General features: G+C 29.9%; 1 pseudogene; it reads left to right on the top strand.

Moving 5' to 3' along the window:
- The first annotated feature begins 2,715 nt into the window (after positions 1–2,715).
- On the top strand, positions 2,716–3,773 carry LOC115956267 (annotated as a pseudogene).
- The last annotated feature ends 10,814 nt before the right edge of the window (positions 3,774–14,587 follow it).

The raw sequence follows: 14,587 nt of genomic DNA, 5'->3' as shown, positions 1-14,587 counted from the left end.
CTTATGTGGCTAACGAAATAATGATCTGTTATATTCTGTTTAATGATGTGAAATTTTTGAATGAATAAATTTCAAAAACCAATATCAAAATACTTGATCTGAGTCATCTGACCTTTCCTTGTCAGTTTCTGAAACGCATAAGAGAGAAAAGTTGCCTGCGAGACTATTGTTGGTTTCCATGGATGTTGTAAGAGTCGCACCGATCCACCGGAATGGCACCATCTGCATTCCATTGATCTTTCCCACCATAACCATCTTTATTTGAAACTGTGCAAGACCCTTTGCTAATGACCCATAATTTAATCAATCATTTAGTTTTAAACTCAAACGGTTGACAAATACTAATGCAAAGGTTCACAAATGAGATATACTCAGTCATTAAACCACTACAATGCATAAGGATCAATGCTTTCTACGCTCCAGATTTGGTTTATTTTAGATCCAAAAAAACCCACACATCCCCCAACTTCGATGCATATCTATATATCCCAAAAACAAATGCAAGCAATGCAAACAACCATTGCAATCCACTCTTCGCTCCACGATATACAATATATGTTTGCCATGATTGAATCTCAATACCCATACGGTTTTGTCCACAATTTTAAACCCATGGATTGATTGCAACGTCATTGCGGATGGTGCCATATGGTGGATTGGTGCGACACTCGAGTCAGCCATGGAAGAACAATGCTCTCCCCTCCAAGCAAACTTGCTTTCTCATGCATTTAAGTCTATCAATATCAAATGGGGGAATGGCTAGGTCAAGTCTTTTGGGATTAAGGATTTTGACGTGTAAAATAGTTTTTGAAAATTTTCATTAAAATATGCCACAACATTTAAAAAATTGCTAAATCATTATTTTGTTAGCCACGTAAACAATACTATTAACGGTAGTTAATAAAAAGACTAATACAAAATTCATTTTAAAAACTTAAAGAATTAATATCGCTCATTTGAAACTTAAGAGATTAATTGCGCACACAGGGTAAACTTTAGGGACTAATAGTGTAGTTTTGCCTTTTTTTTTTAATTACCATAATTACATATTTAATAGTTCCTTATAAAATGACAGTCTTTATAATACCTATCAATAACTTCCATAATTATCAATTTTTTCATATTTAATATTTCATATACAAACACATCAAAATAAATTTCTATTATTTTTTCTAAAAAAATAAATTTCTATTAATAATTATCAAATTTCATATTTATATTAAAAAATAAAACAAGGAAAGAATCATTTTTTTAAAAACATATTTTATTGAAGTTTTCCCTGCATTGCAAGGGTTATTGTCTAGTATATAAAATCAAAGTTGCTTAATTTTTGGTTGACCTCATAAAATTATGCTAGATAAACTTTTGAGGGCTCACAATTTTACATGTCACTATTTTAAAATATATGTATATAATAATTAAATTTAAATTTGATTCTATATTTAAGTATCTTTGTATGTTATATTTTCTTTTTAAACAGTAGACTATATAAATCCATATATAAACACAATCATTATAAATGTTTAATTGGGGATGGCAATTTTACCCCGTCTCACTTGATCTACCCCTCCTCGCTTCGTCCCGTGCAGGTTTTCTCCACCCCGCAAAGGTGGTGGGTGGGGATGGGGAGAGATTTTAGTCCCGCACCACAGGACAGGGCGGGAATGGATTTAGACTTTTTCGACCCGCCCCACCCCGCCTTGCGTTGATAAGGGTTAAATTGTAAATTTTTCATACCTTAAAACTCTATAATTTAAACAAACATATTATCAGCTTATTATATTTTATTTAATGTGGTTCTCTGTTTTTTTTTTTTTTTTTTTCTCTCTCTCTAGCAATGTTGGAAATAAGGTACCAATTTTAACGTTTTCTTTTTGTCTTTATTAGAAACAAATTTATATACCATTGAATCATTGATTTTGTACTGTGAGATTTTTTGTTTTTATTGTGATAGTCTCTTGTTAAACAATTGGATCATATTATTCAGTATTTGCTAAAAATTAGTTTGATTTGATGGGACAAATTTATTTGTAATGTCAAGTATATTTTTATTAATGAAATAGGTTTTATTAAAAAAAAATTAATAACTTTGGGCAAATCAACAAAAACTAGAGTTTTGCGGGGTGGGGCAGGGCTTCACAGGACCCCAAGGGGCGGGGCGAGAATGGCAGAAGACAAAACCATGCGGGACAAGGGTGAAAATCCCATCCTTCGGCCCCACCCCACCCCACCCCATTGTCATCCTTGTGTCTAATACTAGAATATAATTTCATATACAAATACAATCATAATAAATATTTAATAATAATTATCATAATTACCAATTTATTATTTAAGAAAAAAAAGATAAAAACCATAAAATTTGTCAAAAAGTAAATAACTAAATATATATATATATATATATTAAATAAAAGGGAAAACGTGGCCCCCTTTGCAACCATCAAAATTTGACTTAATAAATTTGTAATGGGTCAACAAAGATGACTCAGAAATCCATATATATGGGGGAATATATTTGGTCAGGATCACAACAAATAAATCAGAAGGAATAAAACCGTTTTCTTTTTTCTTCTTCTTAGGAGGTTCATATTCTAAAAGTCAGAGAACAATTTTTTAATTAAGGCACAACTTAAGGTTGAAGTGAGCAACAAAAAGGAAAACAATTTCTAAAAAATAAATAAATAAAAACAACACAAAAAAGAGTAATTACTGAAGATGAATTCAAGAGTTTTACTAACATATACTGTGAGTGAGAAGATACATATACCCAATAGAGGGTATATTTTTCCCAATGCTACACATACTTCATTGCCCCAAAAATCCCCCAAGGAGGCAAACTCAGACTCCTCCCTCTCATCCCAAAATCTTCAAGCTCATCCTTTCTCCTTTGATATGGGCCCACTTACATCTGACCCACCAAAGTCCCTCCCAGATTTCATCTCAATTTCTTGCCTCCCCATCACATCAATATTAAGCAAAATGATAAATACCCATCTCAATAAAACCACCAAAAACACCACACAAAAAAAAAAAAAAAAAAATCATTTCCAATTTGAAAAACACCCCCTAAATTGCCTCTAAATTTTTCTACCAAAGCCTTGCTTTTTGCTCTAACAGTGGCTACCAATGATTACAAGCAACATGTGCACCCAAAGAATGTGCTAGGCCTATATTGTTGCATGGTCTATTTAACTCGTGGATATTGTTTTAAATTTGTGCAATGCTAAAGTGAGTGTCACTCTCGGAATTGAGCTAGAACCACCGTTGGATCATTGATGAGCCTTTACTTTTCAACTTCATTACAAGATTTCTGGGATAAGAGTATAAGACTTAAGAGGTGGAAAAATCTTAAAACCTTGGTAAGCAATGTTCTGCTGCGTCACATAATATATAAATTAACCTGTACGTCGGCCTTTGAAAACGTGTTATTGAGACAAGAAAAACAGAAGTGGACCCACTTTCCCGCCGTGTGGGCTGCTTTCATAGTTTCTAGAGGTCTCATGCGCGAACGAGTTGCTATTGTTCTACGTCACACGTGTGGCTCCCATGTGGGAACTGACGAACTCATGTGCTTTTTCCTGATCCATGGGGTGTGTTTGGTGGTGGAGTTTTTGGGTGAAAAAAAATGTGTTATGGGTTGGGTAAGTGGGTGTTGGTTGCATTGGGCTGTGGCTAGACCATTGACCATTGGGTTCGTGGTGGCCACAGCCTCTTGGTTGTTCTTTTCACCACTGGTGACTGGTGAGGAATGGAGTGGATGTCAAGGTTGTTGAGAAATGCAAGGTTATTGTGAAGTTTTTGAAGGGGAAGGTGTTATGGACAGAAAAGTTTATAATTGGGATAATGGTATATATAAATAAAATAAAATAAAATAAATCAAAGAGTTTAGTTTTAGTTTCAATTGAATTAATTCCAATTTTACATTAAGAATTGTGTAGCTCAATTATCACTTTATAGTGTTTTCAATATAAATATTTAAGTCCATAAAAAAAACCATAGATATTTAAGATTCAAATTCATGAAATCCTATTGTAACCATTTAAATTATTATCAATATATATATATATATATATATTAGGAGGATTTGGAAAATTAATTATTTTCTTTTTTTACTTCGAAAAATATCCATAATTTAATTAATCTATCCTTATTTCTAAAACATATGAGATGAGGTTAAAATTATAAATAGAATCTTTCTCAAAAAAATTCATAAATAGAAAAATAAATTAAAAACAAAAAACGTATTGGCTAAAAACTTCCCACAATATAGTAGACAGATATATATAAAGTTCCTACCTAACGTTTATTACAAAAAAATAAACTTCCTACTACACATGTACACAACCAAATGTTCTATTAAAAAGAATACCCCACATTGCTCTTAAAAAACAAACTACCCACATCACATAAAAAAAAAAATAATAAAAAAAAAAAACCTACATATATTGTAAATTGATAACTCTATGACAATATGTGACGCATGAACTATATGAAAAGAGTTATAACAATTTTGATTATGAATGAAAAACTTGAAAACCTTACAATTTTTTGGCTAAGAAATATATGATAAAATCTTTTCAACAAAAAAAGGAAATATATTCATGTTTTGTTTTTTTAGAAGAAAAAATACTAGAAATCATCATTAAAGGAAGACTTAGCTGTGATAAGCTAAAAGTACATTATTGAGGTGTGGATGAATCCTTCATCCACACGGATAGACCACTGACATGTTTAGCAAAGTTATAAGTTACATAATTATTACTTATTCTATGAGTATGAGAATAACTAAGAAAACATAAAGCATTTGTATAATATTTAGCTTCAACAATAAAATGAGCAAAGGATGCAAAAGATTCTTCCTCACTATTAAGGACTTTTGATACATTAAATAAGGTGTTTGATGTTAAAGGGTAATAATTATGAAAATTATGGTTCAAATCCAAGTTTTTTTTTTAAAAAAAAATTGCAATACAAGTAGAATTATAATGTTTTTCTTTCTCCCATTAATATATATATGTGTGTGTGTGTGTATTGCTTTCACATCAATGATTAGGATTGGATTTGGGGCTTGACAGGAGTTGACCTATGATATCTTTAACATTACTCCCTCAAACTCAAGATGGAAGTCTGATGAAATCTTGAGTTTAGAATGTAAGCTTGCGAAGACATTAAAGATGATCATGAGTGATTGGATTGAAATGTAGAATGTGCTACGCATAATGTTCAATAAATGATGTAAAATGTTGGTGATGGTAGTGAACAACAAAGACATGAATGATTGATGATGGCTACAAAGGCCTAATAACTGCTTGACTAGTGACCAAATAATGCTTGCTATGGTCGGAGGACGGCTGCACTAGTGGATCAAGGAATATTGGCAGAGGATGAAGTATATGTGAGCAAGTTAGTGAATTTTACACAGATGAAACCCAAAAAGAACGAGTGATAGGCCAAGTTGTATAACTAAAGAGCCTCAAATAGGAAAGTGGACCGCAAAATGAAAATCTACATGAAAATCAAAGTGGAAGGTTCCCTGTACAGAGAAAAATAGTGGCAAGAAGTGGTTAGACAAAGACAGTCAAAAACCGAGGCAAGCAATGTTTGGTGGTGAGCTGCTTGAATCTAGTATAGGCTATAGAAAGTGACTGTGAAACCGTGTTAAAAGAAAATGACGAATAATAAAATACTTAAAGAGACTAAGTGGAAGTAAGAGAAAAAAAGTGAGAGAGAGATAAGAGTCATGAAAACTAAAAACAACTTTTAAGAGTTTTCAAAAACTGAAAATTGAGTTATGGGATATGAGTGATGGGTTATGAGAGATGGTTTAACCAAACAGGTGTGGTCCAATATGACGACTTGTTTTCACAAATGAAAGCCTTTAGCGAATACATATTTACTATTACAATGTGTGTATTATTTAAGAGCATTACCATCAGGTGTGCTAAATGCCAAATATTTGGCATTTGGCACACCAAACACCAAAGACAGACCATCATAAGATGTGTCAAATGCTAAAAAATTTTGGCATTTGCTCAGTATGCTCTTATGTTTGGAACGGTATGGACAAAAATTGTAAAAGTTTTAATATTTTTTTATTCTTACTTTTCTCTCTCCTCTCTCACTTGTCTTTTCTCTCTCCCATCTACTTAAGTCTCTCTTCCTCACTCATTTTCACTCTCAGCTTCTCCTTTCTTCCTTTCTCTAGAGCACACCGCCGATCTCACCAAGTAGCAGACCTCACCAAGCCATCACCAATTTCACAAAGTAGCAAACCTCACCAAGTCGCCGCCTTGCCATGACCCACGAACCTGACCACAAACACAACCACACCGACCCATCCCAACCACCACAAGTCAACCCACCACATCCATAGCAACCCATGGCTTGATCAACAACCCATAACCCAATCGGAACTCATCCCAACCGCCACAAGCCGACCCACCACATCCATAGCAACCCATGGCCTGATCACCACACCACGCCACGCCACCCTACCATCATCATGCCACACCATGCTACCGAGCTTGCCGTGCCATCCACCACATCATTAGAGCCTCCCACCATCGGATCTCTCTCAATTGGCTTGCAGTGGTGGGTTTTGCTTTTTGGTTTGTTTGATTTGGGATGGGTTTTAAGGTTTGTAAATGTGGTGGGTTGTAGGTTAGTTGTGGCAATGGTACTGTGGTTGTGGCGGCAATTTGGTGGTTGTGGTGGTGATTATTGGGTGGTTGTGGTGGTTATTTTTTGGGTTGTTGTGGATTTTATTTTTATTTTTATTTTTTATAAGGTGATGTTGGTGGATGTGGGTTTGTGCCGGTGGTGGCTGTCGGTGTTGTTGTGGCAATGGTGGATGATGAGGAGGAGTTAATATATTATTTTAACGTGTTGTAAATATTATTTTAATATATAGAATTAAAGAATAAAACATGTGATGAATGAGATATTGTAAAATGATGTGGCAAAATAATAAAGTAAGCTTTTTGTATGTCAAAATGACATTTTTTATAGAAGAGCTAATGGGAATGCTCTAATAAACCCATAACAGTGGGTATTTATAGTAGGTTGAATTTTAAACTAATACTTTCCCAAAAAAAAAAAAAAAATCTCAAACTAAAATTGATTATAAGACTTGTAATACAACTAGGGTTTTTTTTTCTTGCACACTGAGTAGGATTGGATTAGGATTTGTTTACTTGCATACCAAATAAGATTGACTTTTTTTTTTTTTTTTTTTTTGAGAAACTAATAAGATTGAATTTGAATCTTGAGTAAGAGGTGCGCCTCAATATATCTTTAAAAATCAGAAATTGGTCAGCGTTAGATATATGGCATTTGTTTTTTTTTTTTTTTTTTTTTTTTGGAGAGTCATATGTGGCATTTACTTGGCTGTGCTAATGATGGAAAGACGAATACGGTGCCCATATACAAAAAGTTTATTTAACTTTAATCCATATGAATAACAATATAACATAACACATAACAATATCACGTCCGTGGGTTCCAGTTAGCTCAACTAGTAAAGTCTTTGATGGTTGAATAAGAGATCTGGGGTATAATCCTCGCCTACACAAAAAACTAATTGGTGTTTTGGTATCATCAAGAGCAGATGCTATAGGTTGAAACTCTTTAAAAAAAAATATCATGTCTAGGGGTGGAGGGCAGGGGGCCATGGGTCTTTCAAAAATCCTCCCTCCCTCTTGTATTTTTGAAAAAATATATAAAATTTTGGACATGAAATTTAAATAATACCTCCTAAATTTTTACTAAAAATATATAATGCATTTATATAGTTGACTAATGCATTTTCTTCCCTTTAATTACTCTTATATCACACATATATAGCTCATTAAATCAAAGTGTATTTAATGTATACCATACATAATTTAATTATGTTCTATTTTTATTTAATTGACTTTTTATGTTTTTAGTCATATCAATTTTTTGAGAGTATAAAGATAGACTTACTTGATGTTAATATTTTTTAAAAATAAGAAAATATCATATGTTAAATCAAAATTAGAAATATTCTTATTATATAAGTAATAAATAAATATAATATACTTATTATAAAAAATAAAAAAATTATAATAGATATACACACACTATTTGTGTGTTATTCTTTGGAATTATATATATATATATATATATAACTTGATCCTTTTCTATAAAAAATTTCTAGCTTCGCCACTAATCATGTTTGGAAAAAAAAAAAACTCTTAGATAGAGTATATTTGATAGCTTTTTTTTTTTTTTTTTTTTTTTTTTTTTTTTAATAAAAAGAAAGGTAAGCTGGTTGATAGCTTTTTATTTTTTTAGAAGCAAACTTATGATAGAGACGTGTTTCAATCAGAACAATCTCTCTAAATCCTCTAACAATGGTGTAAAGAGAACCAAATGTTAGTGGGGTTATTGACTTATTGTATCAATGTCCAATACTATATTTAGTTCTATATTATATGACAAATATGTTTCCTTTCCAGGGAAGTCTTTATATAGCCTTTTTTTTTTTCTTTTTCTTTTTCTTTTTCTTTTTTGATAGGAGTTATTGATTCTTTCTTGAGTCATTGTCCGGTTTTGGTACAATAGCGAACTCATTATTTACGCGGGCATTGTGAAGTTTTCAACTTTACAATATTCTGCCAAAATGCTAGTTAGTTAAAAATAATGTGAAATTAAATATAAACTAGTCGCTAACCCATGTGATGCACGGGAAATGTATTGAGTACAATATATAATTTAATCTTTGTTTATTTTACTACAACACCAAAATTGAATTTGTAAAATAAAATCATATAGTTAAAACATTTGTTAACAGCTATAAGTTTCAGACATTTATTAAACTATATTATTATTATTATTATTATTATTAACTTAACAGTATTTTAATATATGATACCAACATGCTTCAAGAAAATGTCCAATACTGAAAACAATTTCGAAAACAAACTCAACTAAACAGTTTGATGAATAAATATATTACAATCTATAATATAAGCCAAGAAATAAACTTTGAAACCAATATGAACAAAATCCACGTCAAACAAAACCACTTCGATTATTAAGAATATGACTCACTAAAGTCATGAAAAACACAGGATTCATTACAAAAAAAGAAAAAAAAAAGAAAAAGAAGAAGAAGTATCTTTAGTCTTTATAGATTTTGCCTAAATACCCAGAACATACACAACATGTACATACGCTATGAAAGTAAAAATAAGAAAAACAAAAGAGACGTAAACACGGACAATTAAAGAAAAAATATAGGAAAAAAAAGTTAGGAATAAAAATATAAGATAAATATGGGTTACCCTCAAAAAGAATAATCCATGGATATTCATTGAAATCTTATAGATAATTTCTGATAATAGAAAAAATAAAACCCAAAAGTTATGATGTTAAAACTTCCAAAAGGCCAAAAAAAAATTTTAAAAAAAAAATCAGAAGATTCAAAGCTTCAAAAGTATTGAAATAAAACAATATATATATATATATATATTTATATAATTACGCAATAGAGAAATACAATAGAAAGAAGGGAATCCATGATTATAGCTTTTCTACTATTGAAATTGGCTAGACAATTAAATGTATTGCAAAAAATGAACTTAAAAATTCATATGTAAACCAAAAAATTAGAAGATTTTGAGCCAAGAATTTATTAAAACAAAACAAAAATTATGTGACTACACAATGGAGAAATATAATAAACAAAAAAAATATGTCTATACAACATAGAAATATTAGAGAAATATGAGTTACCTTTTAAATGTTAAAATTCGAAATATTAAAACTTTTAAAAGGTTAAAAATTTTTGAAGATTTAATTAAACGATTCAGGCCCAGCAATTAAATAGACAAAACAACAATTGACAAACTTATAAAAAAAAAAGCAACAAATCTATAATTTTTATTGAACAAATCAAATAACCCTAACCTTGATGCATTGACCGAAGAAGGAGAGGAGTCCAATACATAAGTGGAATATGTGAATTGTGAAGCATGAGCCGCCCTAAAAAAAAATCTTGAAGAAAAATAAGGAGAAAATTGTGTTGCAGCAAAAGAAGATAATAGCAGATCTAATCATAAAATCTAAAATAAAAATAATTTAAAATAAAAATAATAAAAAAATAGTGGTGACCAATGGCCATACATATAAAATATAAGATATTGACCAACCTTTATAAAAAGATGTCAGTTTCAATATTCACTTTGTGGTGAGGGTCCTCAAACATCATCTTCTCCGCGAATAGTTTTTGGGGCTTAGGTTTTCTACGCAAACAATTCTTAAATAGGAGAGAGTAGAGGTGGTGGGAGAGTGTCCTTATTTGGCTAGAAGTCTAATTTGCATTGGAAAAAGAAAACAGTGATGAGGTGGAAAGTTTAATTTAATTTAAATATTGTGCTGACGTGGAAAATTGTGGGAGCTTCAAAAGTTTCAGTTTTATATATATATATATATATATAGAGATTAAAAATCATAAAAATAAAGTATGATTATAATTAAATTACCTTAATCACTTGATGAAATTAATTCATTTTTTTAATGAAAAAAAAAAGTAATTCATGTAAGCATGGGCATTTCTTGCTATAAAATATTGTGAAGATGATTAAGAAAATTTAATTGACCATTTGGTAATATGATTTTAATATGAGTAAATGATTTCAATTGAAAATATTTTTAACGAAAATACATTATAAATCACGTACCTTTTTTTTTTTTTTTTTTTTTTTTTTTTTTTTATGAAGAAAAGCTCTTGATAACCTAATATAAATAACCTATAAGATGCTAGAAAACCCACCTTTTTCTAGCCGAATTATTCTGATGGAGAAGATGTTACACCTTGTTTTCTATTATATTTTGCATCTTATGAGAACTTCTTCTTCTTCTTTTTTTTTGGAAGGGGAAAGGTAAAAGCATCTTATGAGAACTTATATGGTTCTCAATACATTTAACTTGTTTTAAGAGAATAATCCCAGTTAATGCCTAGGCATCTATCTAAGAAAAGTTTTGAATATACTAATTTTAGTTTATATACTTTTTCTTTTTGCTAGTCGGCACTTCACAAAAAACCTTGGTAAGAAGTAAGAACATAATCCAAGAGCTTCAACCATCCATCCCACATTCCAATCCCCAATCCGAAAAGAATATTGGACTCCCTATTATATGTACTTGCATTTTTAATGAAAGGATTCCAGCTCTTCCAGTTTTCAGTAAACTATCCGGTACTCTGAGGATAATGTTTTCTCATCTCCCATAATTGTAATCTCCATATTCTCAAATTAATATATATATATATATATATATATATTGTTTTGAGAAGTACTATGTCCATACTAATTTCACAACAAAATCATAGATGGTACGTTATTATTGGTTCAAATTTAAATTTACCAATAAAAGTATTATTTTTGCCCACTAATAATAACCTGTAACAACTTACCATTTATGATTTGTTGTGAAATCGTTGTCAACATAGTATTTCTTTTTTGTTTTTGATAGATTTAGGTTTCATTTTTTTAGGTATAAGACTAATTTTTTTTATAAATTATTTCAATTGAAAATATTATTAAGGAAAACTATATGTTTGTCAATGTTTGGTTTGGTTATATTATTGAAAATGCTAAAAAAAACCAATTTAGGGACCATAAAGCCTTTGGCCTTGAATTTTTTTAGGGTAAGTTGCAAATTACACCTATAAAGTTTGAGGGTATTTTGATTTTACACCTTGAAGTTTCAGAATTTGGATTTTACCTATATATAAAAAAAAAAAAAAAAAAAGAATTTGGATTTTACCTCCCTTAAGTTTGAGGATGTTTGGATTTTACACCTCAAAATTCTGAAACTTCAAAGTATAAAATCTAAACACCCTCAAACTTTATGGAGTAACCCTAAAATTTAGGGTATAAAATCTAAATTCTAAAAAGTCAAAGTGTAAAAATCTAAATACCTCCAAACTTTAGGGGTAAAATATAAATTCTAAAAATTTAGGGTATAAAATCCAAAAACCCTAAAACTTTAGGGGTGTAATTTGCAATTTGCCTTTTTTAATAATATGTATGGTTCAAAGTTTCATTTTTTATTTTTGGTTTATTGAGTAAAGTTTGAAGTTGAATTTTCAAAAGTTAAACCTAAATCCCTCTCAAAAATTATGTTGGCTGAAAGATATTCAAAAAAAAAAAAAGAAAAAAAAAAAAGCCAACTAGCCCATACTTATGGCCCCTTAAAAAAAAACATTTTTAATAAATACTTAGACTCAAGTAGAGCTATTATATTGGAGGTATCAACCATCTTAAGAAGTGTTTTCAATTACTTATGCAAAGACCATCAATACATCAAGATCCTTAATGCTACCCACAATGGCTTTCACCTCCATCCCTCCTCTCAATCTCTCTTAAGTTAGTTTCATAACAAAATAAAAATAAATATAATAGACAATCTTATTCAAAATTTTATTTTCTTGGTACCAGGTACTTAAACTTTGGGATTGAAATATATATATTTTTTCCCTTAACAGAGGCTAACAATGTTTGTATGTTTGGGTGCTAACATGGCTAAGATAATGGGAAATAAATTATTTACTTAAAATTTTTTTATATAGTTTTGGTGAGTAAAACATAACATTGAGTAGTTTTAAATATAGTTGAATTAAAATATTTATTTTTGTGTCGAATTTTTTGTTTTTTTTTTTTCAATTTCTCAAATTTTCATTTTTCTCTACTTGTTATGATCATCAATTCACCATTTTTTAGGGTTCTCAAAAAAAATTTGTTAATTTTTTGAGTTTGGAATTAGATGCTAGATATGACATAGTGACACAATTTTGTTCGTATATGAAAGTTTAGGGTATTATATAATTTATATTGCTTTAAGGTTCGTTTGGTTGGAGGATGGAAAGTGGGTGATAGAAAATATTTAGGTTATGTTTGGTAATAGTTTTTGTTTTCTATTTTTAAAAACTTGTTTTTGGGAATATAAAGAAAAAACAAATTTCTTGTATTTTTGAAATAAAAAAAATGTTTGGTTAGTTGAAATTTAAAAAATAGTTTTTTGAAGAAATAAATTAAAAAAAATACTAAAATATGTTGTTATTAGGATTTAAACTCTAATACTAACTCATTAAATGAGAGAGATTCATTAAATCAAATGCATGTTTTCTTTGATTTTTGAAAACTAAAAACTGAAATCAGTCTTTCGCATATTTTCAGTTTCCTTCACAAATTAAATTTTGAGAATAATTTTTCTTTTCTGTTTATTTTGAGTTATCAAACAAGTTTTTTAGTTTCAAAATTAATTTTTTTTTTTGAAAATAGAAAATAAGAGAAAAAAACAGTTACCAAGCATACCCTTAGTTTTTCCTAATGTGTGTTTAGTTGAGTGGATGAAAAAGTGAAATGATGAAAAACTTTTTTTTTTTATTGAAAAGAAAATTGAGAGAATAAAAAAAATGGTATTTATATAAATTTACTTTCATGCCCCTATTACATAAAATAAAAAATAGTTTAGAAGAAAAAAAATCTTATTATTTAGAAAAAAAAAAAAAAAGAATGTTTAATGTTGAAAAAGAAAAAAAGAAAACTAATGTGGAAGGGGGAGGGGCAAACGGGTAATTTCCCATCTAAGCCTACTTTCCCCCATTTTCTCCACAATTTGTGAAGAAAACAAAATCTCTCAAAATGTGGGCAAAAAGAGAAAACAAAATCACCCCACCAAAATCATCCTTTCCAATCAAATACTTCAACTATTCATTTTCTCTTCTCATTTTCCATTTCCAAAATAACCTCAGTCAAACGGACGCTGAGTCACTGAAAATTACTGCATAATTTTGTATGAAAATCAATTATAGAGGATTTTCATTATTTTAAGTTGAAATGTATTAAAAAAAATAATTATTGTATCTTTTTTTTTAAAATAAATATTTTGTTAGCACTAAATAAATGTTAGTTTTATTTTTATGTATTACTTTAGTATTGAATCTTATCATTAATTCTCATTCTTTTTTTTTTTTTTTTTTGATGCGCATTAATTCTCATTCTAAAATGCTGATGATTATTTTATTTCATACTTTAATTTCTCAAAGATTAAATCTTAGTTTCGTTCCTGTCACAAAATAAACAAAAAAATAAACTAGACTCGCTTAATTATGCTTCTGCATCGGTTCAACTAAATTTTCGTTTATTTTACATTAATAATTTATTTTTTCTATTTTACAATATTACTTTTACAAAATATTCACGTCAGAATATCTATTATATCGCTCTAACTTATTTAAATAATATTTTTTATTATTATTTTATTAATAAATATCTCTGCCATTAATATTTTTTTTTTCCACCCAAGGTCCCAACCTTGTCCGTCTCTCTCTCATTTGTTCTCATACACTTCTCTGTACCTCTCTATCGCCCTCGCCAATCTCCTCATCCCCTCTCTCTCCACCACAACCTCTTCGCTATTTCTCTCCTCCACATCGTCCGCCTTAGCTTCAGCGGCCACAACAGCGTTGGACGGAGAGGGCGTCATCGCTTTCTTGTAATACCACGGAACCCCCACCGGAGGTGATTGAGACAACGATGGAGGAGGTTGAATCTGA

The sequence above is a fragment of the Quercus lobata genome, chromosome 8 (assembly GCF_001633185.2).
Source record: "Quercus lobata isolate SW786 chromosome 8, ValleyOak3.0 Primary Assembly, whole genome shotgun sequence".
Classification (NCBI taxonomy): domain Eukaryota; kingdom Viridiplantae; phylum Streptophyta; class Magnoliopsida; order Fagales; family Fagaceae; genus Quercus; species Quercus lobata.
The sequence above is the reverse complement of the archived record's forward strand: the minus strand, read 5'-3'. Positions and strand labels throughout refer to the sequence as shown.